General features: G+C 48.1%; 1 pseudogene; it reads right to left on the minus strand.

The window, feature by feature from the left end:
• Positions 1–226: 226 nt before the first annotated feature.
• On the minus strand, positions 227–2,035 carry LOC122096807 (annotated as a pseudogene).
• Positions 2,036–16,297: the final 14,262 nt, after the last annotated feature.

The raw sequence follows: 16,297 nt of genomic DNA on the forward strand, positions 1-16,297 counted from the left end.
TTTACTGCTTTACTCACTGTTCAAGACTGTTGTCTTATGGTTATTTCTCTTAACTATATTATTTTTTTTTAATTTTGTTGGTTTTTTTTTTCTCCCTTGGTGGCCTCCCGGGCTCCCTCTCCACTAGCTCACAGGGGAATGAGCAAGAATGGGAACTAGCCAGTGGGATGGGGGATGGGGGGCGCGGGTAACAGGGTGGGGGAGGCCAGGGGGGAAAGCTGCCATTTCAATCCTCATCTACCTCTACGCCTTAGGACTCCTCACCCTCCCCCCCAGCACGACACTCATAAAGCTTATCCCTCTGCTGCTCCTGGATTTCTTTCATCTCATCCGCATACCAGCAGAAGACGCCACCAAACTTGCTCCAGGCCTTGAAGGGCACGGTGATGGCATTGCGGTAGGACGGCTTCACCTCACTTACACGTAGAAAAACTCCGTACTTGTTGCAGCCCACATCGAAGAAGAAACGTTTGGAGTCCACAGTAATAGAGGTGCCCTCCGGGAGTTCCCCACACAGCCCCCCAACCCCCCGGGGCTGCCGGCACCGCCTCTTGGGCCTCCGGCCAGCTCGTCTTCCTCGCCTCCCTAGTCGTCGATGAGCTTGGTGAGCATGTCGGAATTCGATGAGACCTTGCGCAGGCAGCACGATGGTCTGGCCGCTCTGGAGGCCACCAGTCCCAGGGCCTGCCCCAAAGCCGCCGCCGCCGCCGCGGTTGAGGGTCTGGCGGATGCGCAGGAAGCGGCCGCGCTGGTTCTCCTTGAGATCCAGGTAGTATTTGCAGTTCTCGCGCACCAGGAACTCGCTCTTTTTTTTTTAATTTAATTTTATTTTATTTGAGAACATACTGTACAGAGGGGTTACAATTACATGGGCAGGATAATGCATACATTTCTTACCAAGCATTGCAGCCTCCTCCTTTGTTTACCCTTCACCTCCCTTCCCAACCTCCCCCGTCCCCCCCACCCAATCCTTCCCCCCACACACACTGACATTGTAAAGCTCGTTTTTGACATGACATTTTGTACTTCTCATGGTTGCAACAGGTCCACCTGAATCCTTAAACGACTTGTTTGTCCCCATCTCCTCCACAACTTATACTGACATCAAATATAGTGAAAGCGGGGGTTACACTGTGCGGGAGGGACATACAAAGCAACAAAGAAATAATCTTATAAATGCGTTAGAAACACATGCATGAAAGAAAAAAAACATTAAAATACATATTTAAGGGTTCGTTTTCCTAACATCACATTATCTGACCTTTTCCGCTTGACTCATAGATGTACTAGATATTGCAAATAAGGGAAACCATGGGACCTATGTTTCTTTGGGCCTGGCTTACTTCACTTAATATAATTTTTTCCAAGCCTTTCCATTTCCTAACAAATGGGGAAATGTCATTCTTTCTGATGGAGGCATAGAATTCCATTGTGTATATATACCACATTTTCTTGATCCATTCATCTACTGAGGGGCATCTGGGTTGGTTCCATATCTTAGCTATGGTAAATAATGCTGCAACAAACATAGTTGTGCTGGTAGCTTTAGTGTGGTCTTGTTTATAAACATTTGGGTAAATGCCCAAAAGTGGGATTGCTGGGTCATAGGGGAGTTCTATGTGAAGTCTTTTGAGGAACCTCCATACTGCTTTCCAAAGTGGTTGAACTGAGGAGTGCCGGGCCCGCCGCCCTCCTCTGTGCCCACTGCCAGCTGCTCAGGACTGCTGGGGCCCAGCTGCCCATAGTGCTCGATGAAGTCGAGCAGCCAGTCGCGGAACTTGGCCGCCACCAAAATGGACAGCGTGAGGCGGATCTTGGAGCCGCCCGCGCCCACCTCGGCGATCTTCAGGAAGCGGCCCTTGGCGTTCTGCTTCACGTCCAGATAGAAGCGCTTGTTCTGGATGTCCAGCCGCTTCGAGGCCAGCTCCTGCGTCTCCTGCTCGCCGCCACCTTGGGGTGCGGGCTGGAAGCCTCCCTGCCAGCTGCCGCCGCCGCCACTGCCGCCGCGCTCGCTGCCGCTGTCGCTGGCCACCATCTTCTCTGCTGCCGCCTCGCCGCCGCCCGCTGTGCTCGCGCCCCCACCCTCTGCCCTGCGGCTGGCTCCTGGGCCCCCCAGCCTTGTCCGCCTGCTCCTCACGCGCTCCCGCCGCTCATCGCCAGCCGCCGCTGCCATCCCCATCCCCCAAGGAGAATTCTTGTGTGCTGGGCCAGTGGCTGTTGCTGAGCTGGGGTACTGTACCCAAGTGGGCTTCCAGGTGCTGGCCAATGGTGGCAAGGAGACTGTGGCCTGTCATCATAGGGCACCACCACCATTGGGTGGCCACATTCCAGGCTGCCTTTGCTGACCGTGATGACCGAAAGGCCACCATACTTGCTGCCAGTGGTGAATAAGCCCATTTTATAGAGAGGAATTACTATTCTTAAGTGCGAAGACTGGCATTGGTTGAAGGTCACTCGGCTGGAATGTATGGATTTGTACTCTGCTCATGCGACTTTAAATTGAGTCTCACACTTGAGCACCATCCACTGCAGGGCTGGTTGGAGCAACAGCTGGACGGGTTCCTCCCTCAGGATCTCTTACTCAGTGTGTGTCTGTAAAACCCACTCTTACCTTTCACCTTCTACCTTGGGTAGCCTACATCAGGGTCTTTGGTTGAGTGCCAGGCTGTGCCTGCTGCCTGATGCCTGCTTGCAGGTTGGCCTGCTCTGCAGCCAGCAAAAGCTGAAAGTGTTTCATGTACCATGCACACCAGAGACTCTAATGCATCTATGCCAACATCCTGAGGGCCACTGCCCAGCAGAGAGCACAGCTGAGCCTCAGAGACCTAGAAAACCTCTCTTGGAATGCTGGCTCTGTTCCCTCTTCCTTTTTGTCACACTGTCAAAAAACCTATGTGTGCTAGACCAAGAAGTGGGTGGCTAGGCCAGTCCCTAATGGGACTTTGTTGCTGTACCCTCATGCACTTCTACCTGCCACATCCTGGGCTCTCAACCCACTGGTATAAGTGCTAGATAATCAGGCCACCACTTCACACTTCAGGACAAAAGAAGCTCACCTGAGGTCTTGGTGCAAAGTCTACATGTCCAGGGCTTGTGTTACTAACCACATCCTCACTAGGGGATCAATAGTGTACTCTCTGGGGCTTCTTCCTCTCTGGGAATGACCAGGCCTTGCTTTATTCACAGGAGTGGCATCTTAGGCAGATCCAGGAGATGCGCAGCATGGATGTGTGCCTGACTTTCATGTAGAGACTTAGATGACTGAGCCAGCCATGGATGGACAGGGAAATGCTTCTGCATCCAAGTTGCCTTGATGAATTCTTACTTAGAAGATGACCTGGCTCTAAGCAGATCTCAAGGGGAAAACAAGAGTAGATGGGCTGGGCCACATCTGTAATTCTAGCACTTAGGTGGAAGAGATAGGTAGAGAGCAGCTGGAGGCCAGACTTTAACTTCATAGTGAGATTGTCTCAAAAGAAAGCCAACGACTGAGGAGGTAGATCAGTGGTTAAAGCAGTTTTCTACTGTGTGAAAGTGTCTGAGTTCAATTCCCAGCATTCTGAGGACAGCATAGACACAAGCTCTGTTTCCTAACCTCCTTTCAGAGGGAAAGGATCTAGCCACTTGATCAAGGTGCTTTACAATGAGAAAAACGCCAATAGTACCTCAGTCCTGCACTGCCATTGAACCTTCCCAATCACTTCTGCTTCCCCACCACTAGGCCAGGGGACCCTTCCCTGTCTGTTCCTTCTCAGAAGGAACACAAGCCATGCTTCTCAGGTAGAACCAGAGTATTTTTGGCAGTCCCTTGGACCTGTTAGTCAGGCCGTGGACCTCAAGGAATCTGCTGTTCAGATGTGGATGTGTAGGGACTGACAAAGCCACAGCTGAGGACAGAGATGGGGCCAGGGTCGCAAGGCTCCTTCCCCATTTGCACTTATCTCTGGATTACACCCAGCCATGTCCTCTGCTGCTCTGATACTGGAGATCGCTAGCACTAGGGGATCACACTGTGCATCTGTGGATTCTGATCTATGCCAAAGCATAGCCATTGGGAGTTGGTAAAGATTGCTGAAGAATGTACTCTGGAGTTGGGGGGGGCCTTTCATGATGTGGTGTGTGTTGGCACAGGCAAGGGCAGTTCATAGGGAGTGCTGCCAAATCCCTCTTGAGGACCTCCTGCTTACCTGTGATCCTGCCCATGGTTACAGCTGGACTTGAGGTGGTTAGGTTGTGAGCTGACAGATCAGAAACCTTCTCTAAACAGAGCCCTGACTTACCTGGAGGGACGACTTGGCCTTGTCTGATGGCCTGGTAGCTGCTACCCAGCTCTGGCTATTTTGGCTTAGTGGGTGTGGAGGCCATGGTGCAGGTGAGGAAGGTCCTTTCCTTCTGGCAGCCCAAGGAGGAGATTTGGTTTGTCCCTACCTCTGGGCTTTGCATTTTTGTCTTATAAGCTTAAATGTCTCTGGTCCTGGAGGAGCTCGGAGTCTAGAAGCAGAGAAATGACACAGTAAGTCCTGACAAACTTGCTTGTCACTAGTGGCAAAAGGTAGCCCAAGGTGTAGGCTGTCAGGCATTCTGGACCTCAGACATGCAATTATTCTAGTCCAATGCCATCAAGACCTGCCCTGTGGCAGAACACTTATGTCATGGGATGATATGATGTAGTAAACGCCAGGTGGGTTTGCCATGGAGATGCTCTCCAGGGTCAGACTCTTGAGTGGGGGTGGGCAACTTCACCTACCCCTACCAAGGGCTGAAGGGCATTCTTTCCACTAGGAAATAGCATTTTGTCATTAGTGGGGAGGGAGTTTGGGGGACAGATTGCGTAAGCAGCGTACAAGCAAGATAGCTGGTAGCGAGTGGTGAAAGCTGCACTGCAGAATGAGGAACAGGAGGCTGTAAACAGTTTACAAGGAGCCTTGAGTAGGTTGAGGTTTAAGTGAGCTCAGTGGGTGAGACCAAAGGCGGAGAGATTAGTGTTCAAGGCTAGGACTGAAAGGGTTTTGGAGAATCGTGAGGGAACTGAGTTTGAGGTAGCAGAGGTAGGATTGGGCTTGGCTGTATGGGGTTGTGGATGCAGGAGCATGAGGGTTGGGATGTGAGGGAGTGGTGGCATTCTGGCCTGTGCACATGGCATAAGTGAAGAGGGAAGGTACAGGGAAAGAACGTCTGAGGGCTCACTGGAGTCTGGGGCTAGGCCCTTGTATTGGGCCACTGAACCAGATGTGCTCGTAGTCTCTGAGTGATGCCTCCACCCTTGGGAAGCAGACATACAGATGAGCCTTTTCCAGGTTGCACCTACATACAATCAAGCATTTGATCTGTGTAGAGATCTGTGGTCCCATTGTGTGTGGTCAGGTTGAATTGGCCCAGGTCACTGGACAGGAATATAGACATCCTTTGCCCATAGGTCAGCTCTGAGGACCAGCAGAGTGGCAGAAGCACAACTGGAAGCTCGGTCCATGGAAAATCTGCACTATCCTTATCCTCCTTTTCCAAAGCCTGAGGTATCAGACCCAGCAGGACAAGGCACTGCTGTCAAGGTACATGGGATATGATCCCTCAGTGGTTGCTTTTGAGGGTGTGAAATTGAGGTAAGCTGGGCAGTAATCCTTATCGACCAGACTCAAGTTTTCATTTTAGACACAGTACAGGAGGCATTAGCTGGTGAGTTACTGCTCCCATCGCTCAGCTCCATGGAAGTTTGTACTGACCAGCCCAGTACTGTGAGTCCCATACAGGCCCATCATCCTTCCCCCTCTGGGACAGGTGGGAGGCCTCACAGGGACAGACAGCAAAGGACAGGGTCCTTGCTGTCCCAGAACCTTCACTTGGATTAGCTTGTCACTTGACACTGGGAGGCAATTCTGGCCTCACTGTCATCTCTCATCCCACATGCCCACAAGCATGCCATGCCAACCTACAATCAACAATACAAGTCTTTGGGCTCTGTTCCTGTCAGGGAAGGTGCCAGGCCCATTTGCATCCACGGGGCCACAAACAGCCCCAACAGCAGCCACCCCATTACCCTCCCTCCCACCCTCATTCTTCTTACTGTCCACATGCCGCCCCGGTCTTTTCAGACTTGTGCACAGGAGATGACCCCAGCTGGCAAACATCAGCTGACCCTCCACCTGCCTCAGTGTGACCACTAGGCACCTGCATTGGTCACTCACTTGGGTGAGTGTCTGTGCACACTTGTTCCCACACAACACACTAACACTGGGTCAGGCTTAGACACAGTCACACAGAGCTTTCTCTGCAATTACCACAATGCCCTAAGCTCCTTTCTTCCCCAGACATCCTTGAAAATGAGATCACTGAAAAGGGCCCTGTGCCAATGTAATCCTGGCCCTGTCTCCATGCCCACTATCCAACACGCCCCCAGTTTAAACACTCATCACAGGTGAAAGAAGCTCGCTACAGACATGGGAAATGAGGTATCACAAGAGCTGCATCTACCCAACTGCATTTCACTTGGCATGCTTTGGCTGAATTCTGACATGTTCCTTCCTAGCCAGTCCCGGGCCCAGTACTGCCTCTCAGCTCTGCTGCCAGGGGCCTAACACCTTTCTCACCTTTTGTAGGCTTTCACACGTGTGTATGTGTGTGTGTGTGTGTGTGTGTGTGTGTGTGTGTGTGTGTTAATCCCATGATCCTCCTCAGTTCCCCTTTCTAAAAGTGGTAGAGTTTTTCTGAGCTCCTGCCAGCAAGCCTCCAGGGGAATGGGTCTTACTTTGCCAAGAGATTCTGCCCATACCTGGAGAGAAACTGGGATGATGGTTCTCATGATTGTGGAGGACATGTACACCATATGGACAGTAACAAAGGATACTTGTTGCAGATGCCCAGGGGGTATCCACAACCCTTTTGGCCCCATGGAGGCATGGTGCTCCAGCAAACAGGCCCTGTGAGTGACTAGGTGATCCTTGTCCTGCAAGGCTCTCACTGATGTGGCCAGCTGGAGCACACCCAGGTCTCACCCAAGTGGACATGTAGGTCTTTGCAGAACCAGCTTTCACTCCTCTTCATCCCTTCACTGGCCTCTCTGTCATCTCTCCTCTTACAAGCCCCCAGGTGCACCCACTCACTCAACTTCCAGCCATCAACTCTGCAAGTCTGTGGGACTTGAAGCTGCCTGGGAAGGTGCCAGGCCCACAAACTACCATATAACTACAAATAGCCTCAACAGTTACCACACAGCATTCTCCATCCCCTCCCAACCAATGCTTCTTTCTGGCCTTATGTCACTCCCTGTCTTTTCAGACCTAGCAGTTATATAAACACATGCTAGAAAGGGCTGGCTGCATCTGCCTGTATGAGGCTCTCCCATGGAGTTCCTAGTCTCTGTCCTCCCATTTCAGTGGAAACATCTGGAGGTGAGGCTGCAGGTGAAGGCGACTGGCTTGGTGCTGTTCCTTCCAAAGAAGGGATAGCCAGCCTTAGGTACAAACACACAAACACACACACACAGGTGAAAGCCATTCAGGGGCAGAATACTGTGTGTTGTGTATGGCGGAGACACCAGAAGGAGAATGTGTGTGTGTGTGGAGGGAGGCAGCATCGTGGAAGGCCTGATATGGATCCTTTGGGGACTGATCTCCTGAGCTCTGCAGGCACTGCTGTTAGCACTGGCTTGCACCATCTTCCAGCTCCACTGACACCAGAGCAACAGCCATCACCACAAATGCACTGACCACAAGTTTCTGCATGCAGGGAATCTTGCCTAAGGGCTCTTCAGACAGCTCCAGAACTAAGCCCCACGTTGCACCAGCCCCCGCCACACACCTGCCTGCCCTCTTACTCATTAATCCTCTGCCTTCTTTCCCTACTGTTTCCTTTGTTTCCACTGTTCTTATTGTTAATTTCAAAAAAAAAAAACTGGCACACAATGACATCTCTCTGGTGGAAAAAAGTTCCAATCCTTGGCCCCAAATCATTTTCGAGTTGGTGCAGCCCCTGGCACTGTCTACTAGGGAACACAATCCTTGAACAGTTACGCTTCAGAGGACCTCCCCACTCTTTGCCTCCTTGTTTTTGGCAGTCAAGAAGCTATCCAACCTTCCTTATTCTGGATTCCTTACCTTTTTGCTGGTAGCCTGTTATCTGCCCATATTAGTAGGAGTAGTACCTCTGATTTAGGTCACAGGCCTCTATGTCCCAACAGTAAATGGAACTCAGAACCGATCTCACAAGGCATCTTCCTAAGGTGGCAGGGAATATTGGAGGACAGGAGTGCAAAGGAAAACACGGAGGGAAGGGCATACTCCAGTTGTTGCCCAGTCCAATGCAAGGAGAACTACTCTGGAGGGTACATGTTGGGGAAACATTCCTGGGACCCAAAGTTCACATAAAGTCCTATCAGCAGTTCTGTCACACGGATTCATGAGGGGGAAAGAGGAAGGGAGAGCCTGTTTGTCTAAAGACGTGGCCAACCCATGTCTTATCTTCTGCTGATGACCTCACATGAACAGTTGGAACTAACACACACAAGCCCTTACAAAACAACTAGCATGTGTGCAAACCAATGCACACAGTCTTCAGATAGCATTTCTGGCCAGCATCCTGGCAGGTAGGTTGGAAGGAGCTGCTGGCTAGCACTGAAGAGAATGTAGAATGGCGTAGGGGGACGACTGGGAGAACTCTCCCTAGATGAATCTGTGCTAGCTTGGAGAACCCATCCAAGCTCTGAAGAAATAGGTCACTTGAATTAATAACAGCGCCAATGCTGGGGTTTCCTGCCACAGGGACTTTTGCACAATTCATCAGGATATCTTGGCAAGACTACTTACTCCTAACAGCACTGGGAAGACCAAGGGGTTAGAAGGCTCTAGAATGTCCTTTCAGACAGCACCAATGGATAGTTCCAGTCCATGGCTAGCAGGAAATAGTGTGTGAGGGAGGGGGACAGTAGATTTAGGAAGGGAGGTGAGGGGGAAGTGGTTGGACAATGCCAATCTCTGTCAGAGAGACTGCAAGAACCCTAGCAAAACCTTTCCTTTTCCTCAACAAAACAGGTATGCATATCTCATTGTGGAAAGCACTGCATCTGGCTTAGACATTCACCTGTGAGCAGAAACAGAGAAAGGAACCTCTGGCACCACCAGACATAGACCTCCTGACCTCCCTGACTGAACCTGACTAACCTGACTGGTTCTCCTGTGGCATGAATTCTGCCAGCCATTGTTTAGCTCACCAATGGATGCCATCCTGCAATGTGCTCCTCATGGGCCTGCTTTCCTAGAGGAAGGTTCATCACATGCCATGTTTACCCTCTGCATTCTCAGTGAAAGATAGGTGGCTTCCTTCAGGGCACTGAAGCAAAGACAAGGTCTTTAATTAGAAAAAAGAAAGAATTTCACAGGAATAAGAGCAGGGGGATATTCAGAGCGACTTTAGTAAGGAGCCATAAATGTCTGTTCCACACCTATATATGCTCCACTCCCATACTGAGTTTTATCACAACACCTAATTCTATCACATGCAATGTGACAGAGGCGTCCCAGGAAGGAAAGTCCTTCAGAGTATTACCACCAATTAAACATAAAAAACCCAGAAGAAATGACATGGCTCAAGAGCTAGTCAGCGTCACCCTTCAGGACAAAACCTCCGTGACAGTCTCCTGGCCTTGAGTTTAAGCTCTACAACTGGCACTGAAATAATAATAGTAATAATTCTACAGAGATACGACAGATTTGTGGCATTGGATAAGATGTCCACTCAAATCAGGTGATTGGGATAGTTAATAGCTCTGAAAATATTTTTTTGTGGAGTCCTACTTTTCTTATCTTTGTGGCCAGGTGATCCTTGCTCTAAGTTTAGCAGTTGCATTACTACGTTGGTTTCCATTCTGTGGTTGCTGGTGGCAACTTCAGTCTGAAAGAATTACAGCCCTGCATGCCCTTGTGGAAAGCATTGGAGACCACACGAAGCCTTTACCAGCTTGTTACCATCAGACAAAGTGTTGGCACAATCATCATCTCATGCTGAACCAGACAGTCATGACGCAGAGAAGCCATGCTGCTGAAAGGAAAACCTCCCACTCCTACTGCTTTAACTCATGCCAACGTGCACTTACTTTTCATAATGTCACCCATTCAGTACTGCCATACACATGCAATCACACTGTGCATGACTGTGAGGGACAGCACTGCAGGAACTGCTGATTTCACTGTATCTTGTTCCTTCGTTTTTCCTAGTACTACCCCAGCAAGGGGTAGTTAAACAACCACTGGGCCAAAGAGAAGCTGCACTTATAGGCTATTTTTCTAAAGTGTGTGTACCATTTGCACTCTGCTGCCATTGGACGAATGTCTGAATCTCTCTGGTCTTAACTAATATCACTATAACAAACATTGTTAGTGCAAATTTTTGTGAGGTCTGAGGTTACACATCCAGTGTGCTTCAAATAGGTAATAGCATCCAAAACCCTGCCATGTGTTTGTCATCTATATTTGATGGTGGTCAAAGCTGACCGTACAAGTCTTTTGCTCACATTGCAGTTAGGTTGTATTTCTGTGTTCTGACCATGGAGTTGTGAGCCATGTTCCAGAACATTTTATTGGACTGTGCGAGGTGACAAAATCAGAAAAAGCTGAAGGTTGCTCAGAGTCTAAATTTTTCAAGGACAAAGCTGAGATTCAAACATGGGCAGTGCGTGCTTAGACACCATCATGAGCAGTTGCTCACCACAATCATCACTGTAGGCACAGATGGACAGCCATTCAGAGGCACAGGTACCTCCTAGCATTATTAATTATGCGTACCTGTGACTAGTCTAGCTGATCTGAGGACAGCTAAGGAATGCTTTAACTCACACACTAATGGGCTAATAAAAGTGACAAGGTTTCATTATACTACAAGGTATTTTATACTCTGGATTCAATACTTTGGACAAGGAGCACTAAATTGTGACTGTATCACTTTTTGGGAGGCAGCAGGGGAAGCAAGTGAACAGTCTCTGAAATGTGAAAGGTCATGAGCTACCACCTCCTATCCACATCCTAAGGCCCCTTTGCTAGACAAGAATGCATCTCCCTAAAAGCATCCCCAGAAGAATGGCCCAGTATGGACCTAAGGAGGTTCTGTAAGCATCCAAAGAAAACCAGGTTTCAAGTGACTCAGTGACAACAATAGATTTGCCAACCAACTGCCACCATTAGGAGGTCAGAGTGAGTTTACTTTGTGGCTTGGGTAGTAGCAATTGGAGGCTGACTTGATGGGTCTTCTGAAGAACCCAGCAGGGTTAAATAAAGTGGCCAAGCAGATTGACACGCCACAGTACCTGTGCCCACATCACTCAGTACCTTATCACTAGGTGGTTCTACAGACTACCTGACAGTGCACAGAGGAAGGCTGCATAGCCAAGTGCTCAGGATACACTGACCAAAGGTCATTGCTGAGGAACAGAAATGAGCAGAAAAGGCTCAGCTCCTCAGTAACATGGACTCTCCCATTGGGTGAAGCACAAAAACTCTGAAGACATACAGGCCTGTGTTCAAGTCCTATTTCTAACACATTGGAGCAGATTAAGCCAGAGCTCAAGTTCTGGTACAAAGCTGTGATAATATCCATGTCTGTTAGGGAGAAGTCACATGTTGCTTATTATACTCCAAGCTCAGTGCTAAAGGAAGCACATGTCCACAGACACAGATAGCTCTCATTCACTCATTGCCAATCTGGACACAGGTGACAATGCTGAACCCCAGAACCCAGACTGTTCATAAGAGGCCCTAATCCCTTCACCAACTTGGCAAAGTGAGACCTGTATTTCCAGCAAAGCAGAGGAACCGCAAATTGCAGAGTCTCTGGAATTCCAGCACAAGCTTCTTAATCCTGATTCTTCACAATCTCTATAAGCTTAGTGCCCATCCCTCATGGTCACTATGTTGACTGACTGTGGCTGAAGGCTCAGCCAATGCCAGAGGTAAAGGCAGCTTTCGGGGGTATGCACAGGGTGCCTAGTGCCTGGGCCTCCAAACATTAGTGAGAACTAAGAGCAGAAAGCCTGTGGTCAGGCCTTCTGAGCCCCATGCAGGACAGCAGCCGAACAACTGCCTTATCTTCAGCCACAGAACCAGGGGGACTGTTATCAGACTCAGCCAAAACACACAGGCTCAGAGTTGCAAAAGAACCAAGTTTCTGAATACTATAATCAAATTCCACTCAGAAGTGAACCGAATGGAGACACATTCATCTACAAATACTGATAGATGGTAACCTGCCTCTATAAAACCTTAAACGAATCAAAAGATGGGGAAGATAAGGCGTAACAGCCTTCCCTGATAATCCTATAATGGAAATGCAAGCAAATACATGCTCCTTCTGAATAACTTCCTACTGACACTCTGCAAGATCTTTGCTTGTCATGGAAAAAGTTACCCTGCTGCCTAGCCAGCCAAAAGACCTTCTTATCCATCCACTAAGGCTCAGTGGTAGAGTGCTCAGAGTGCAGAAGGCACTGGGTCCAAGCCCCAGCATTTTTCACCCACAGGAACACCACCACTATATTGTGACACATGATCCTGATCAAGGGCTGTCAAAAACAAGATCCACAATCCTACAAACAGCCCTAAAGAAAACATTCTGTTTGTTCTGAGATAAGGACATTTAGTTGAATATTAATATGGCCCATCCCCTCTCCTGCCATTGAGAATGACTCAGGAAGTTTGCTGTCTCTAGGACACCAGCCCAAGCAGAAGCAGCACAAGCTTCATCAGCAGGTCCAACCTCTAGCTCCACAGAACCAAGAACATTATGCAAGACAGTCAATTCAGTCAACACTACTTCAAGATGTGTTTCATCAGTAACACAGGTCAAGCCATAGAGATCACAATGGCAGAAAACTCAACAACAATCACTTCTGGCTGTTGGTAATGCTCTGGTAAAAGAACTGCTCTTCCGAAAGACTTAATGGCCTTTGGATGAGGCTCCATCAATGCTTGATACAGGATGCATGGTGTACTTCCCCTCCCTTGTTCACCCACAGCTCAGTGTGTGTAGTGCAGTGACTACATAAAGACAAGTGGGAGCCCAGATTACACAGGCACCATACAAATTCTAGGGAAGAGACCTTTCAGGACCCACACCCACTGCATCTGGGACAGACACCAAGTCACTGAGTCAGCAAGCCCAGCAAGCAGCAGGCATTCAGCAAACTGGGTCTCAAAGAAGGAAAATGGTAACATCTAAAAGAGTGTGCCCCAAGACCACTGATATTCTATGGGACCAGAGTACAATGGGCAGGGGGCAACATTTGCCTTCCAAACATCAACTTCCTAAAATCTGCAGGATACTGCCTTCACCCCTCCCTCTATGCTGAGGGATCAGTGTGCTAAGATTGTGCTGCAAATCTTCTTGTAGCCCTGATTAAAACTGAAAAATACTGAAGAGTAAGAAGAGGAACAGCCAGCAGGTGGCATGTGAACTACAGGGTAGCCAAGAAAGAATAGCAGAGGCCAATTTACAATGACATGAACAAACAATGAAATGAGAAGGCAAAATCAACAGCTTATCAGGAGCAGGAGAAAAAGACACCCAAGTGGCAGGAGTCAGGCAGCTGGCCCACACTGCCATAGAACCGTAATCTGCTCCCACAGGAAAACCCTTTGCAGCTGCCAGCCCTGCCTGCCAGCCAGCCTGACACCATGCTCTGCATTCTACCATTCGGCCTCTAATCCATTTCACCCAAATTTCTTCTCAGATGTCCTTATAAGATCCCTAGGCTGGGTGCTGATGGCTCACACCTGTAATCCTAGCTACTTAGGAGGGTAAGATCTGAGGATCACAGTTCAAAGCCAGCCTGGGCAGGAAAGTCCGTGAGACTCCTATCTCCAATTAGCTACTAGAAAACTAGAAGTGGCACAGTGGCTCAAATGATAGATCACTCGCCTTGAGCTGAAGAGTACAGGGACAGGCATAGTACCAAAGTTCAAGCCCCATGACCGACAATAATAAGTAAATAAATGAATAAGTATATAAATAAATAAATAAGATCCCTAGGAACATAGCTCTTTGGCCTTACCAGGTCTCCTAGCCCCATGAATGGGATACTGACCTGCCACCCAAGACCAGCACAGCCAACCCAGGACACTAGGGCCAAGAGCAATGTAATGACTCCAACTACTAAGAGCAAGGCTCCTCATCCTGGATGCCTGGCTAGTTCCACTTCAGTCTCTGACAGCTGCTGGGTACCCCATGCTCATTGGTCACCCTACCTGTCACAGAGTCCATGTGCACCAGGAGCAACACAGAGCAATGAGCCACAGCCATGTGAAGTTAGAACATAAATGACCAGCACACAGAGTATAAAATAAAACCCACCTTGGAAAAACACACAGAATCAGGCAGGGGAAGTACTGGGGACCTCACTTTAGACACCGGAGATGCCAGTGAATAGATCCCATGGTGACTGCTTCCCCACAGAGAGTAAAACATTGGGTATGTCCACAGGACACACTGAGCTCACGTTTCCTCCCAGGGTGGTTGCATCAAGTCTGGGAGCCCAGGAGTCCTGAGACAGGGCAGAGAAAATGAGTGACAGGGACAAGCCTGCTGCTGGAGCCTTTATTCCCCAACTTCTCCCTAAAGAAAAAGCGTGAGCTATTGAATCCACACTTGTGACCCCGCAGAGGCTATACAACCATGCATATCATGCAGAGCTCTGGTCCACGGGGATCTCTGGGCAGACAGCGATCTGTTACTTCTCACAGCAGTTAGTACAGAAAGTACCTCACTTTAAGCACACACTTTTCCTTTCTCTTGGTAGTGCATTCTGTTTCATACAGTAAAATGAAGAGCAACGCCAGGTTCTACTACCAAATCACTTCTCATGCCATTCTATCCAACAGTATGTTGAAAGTGAAAAAAGGAATCTTTGTCATTTTTTAAAGCAAACTGATGTAATTATGTCCAACATAACCAGCTAATTCTTTTTTTTGGGAGGGGTCCAGTCGTAGGGACTGAACTCTGGGCCTGGGCGCTGTCCCTCAGCTCTTCAGCTCAAAGCTAGCGCTCTACCACTTGAGACACAGCGCCATTTCCAGCTTTTTTCTTTCTGCTTAAGTGGTGCTGAGAAATCGAACCCAGGGCCTCAGGCATGCAAGGCAAGCGCTCTACCACTGAGCCACCTTCCCAGACCCAAACCAGCTAATCCTTTAGTTTATTTTTTATAATTATCTTTAAGTAGTTGTACAAAGAAGTTCCCATTCTACAAAATAGTATATGAGTACAAAGTGTCTGACAACATTGTCACTCTCTTAACCCATCCCTTCTCTCACTTTTTTTAATTTAATTGAGATTAGGTGATTGCATAAATTTCACATATTTACAGTATTGTGAAATAGTGATACTTAGAGTCACGATCACATTTTAACTTTCACAAGGCAAATTGTCATTATCATGGTCTATATAGTATGTGAATTCTATGAGCTTTGTCAATACAAGTTATTTTTTTCACATCTGGTGATGTTTACATTTCTTTCTTTTTGCTTATTGTAGGATGTTTCCACTTATTCTGTTCCTCTTCCTGGCTTCCCTCTGTGTGTGTGTATATCTATCATATATATAGTCAAGAAAATGGAGTCATTTAGCAATGACATGACAAAATGGGTGGCTGTCCATTGTTTCTTGAGTCCTGTTACTTTGCCATATCTTCTTGCATTTGGCTTTATCATCAACATATCAGGGAGACCATGTGCCATTTCTCTCTTTGTTCTTGGCTTACTTTGCTCAAAATAATCTGCTCTAGTTCCATCCATTTCCCTGCAAATGTCATTATTTTGTCCTTTCTAATGACTGCATAATATTCCATTGTATATAAGTACCACAATTTTTGGATGCACTTATCAGTAATGGGGAATCTGAGTTGTTTCCGAATCTTGGCTATTGTGTACAGTGCTGCAATAAACATGGAGGTCCATGTGTCTTTGTATACTGGTTCCTGTTGCTCAGGGTAGATGCCTAGGAGTGGTATGGCTGGGTTATAGGGGAGATCTATATTTAGCTTTCTGAGGTATCTCCAGACTATTTTCCAAAGTGGTTGTATTAGTATACATTCCAACCAGCAATGCAGTAGGGTTCCTCTTTCTTCCACATCCCCTCCAGCATTTGTCATTGGCTGACATTAGGATGTGGGCCATTCTGACTGGGGTAAGGTGTCTCAGTGTTGTTTTTATTTGCATTTCCTTTACAGCCAGGGATGATGAATATTTCCTCATAACCAGCTAATTCTAAGAGCCAAGTGATATAAGAGAGCAAAAGAAAGGGTAACACCGTCAAAAAAGAAATGATT

This window comes from Dipodomys spectabilis, unplaced genomic scaffold (assembly GCF_019054845.1).
Source record: "Dipodomys spectabilis isolate Male_0828 unplaced genomic scaffold, ASM1905484v1 ptg000391l, whole genome shotgun sequence".
In the NCBI taxonomy this organism is placed as follows: domain Eukaryota; kingdom Metazoa; phylum Chordata; class Mammalia; order Rodentia; family Heteromyidae; genus Dipodomys; species Dipodomys spectabilis.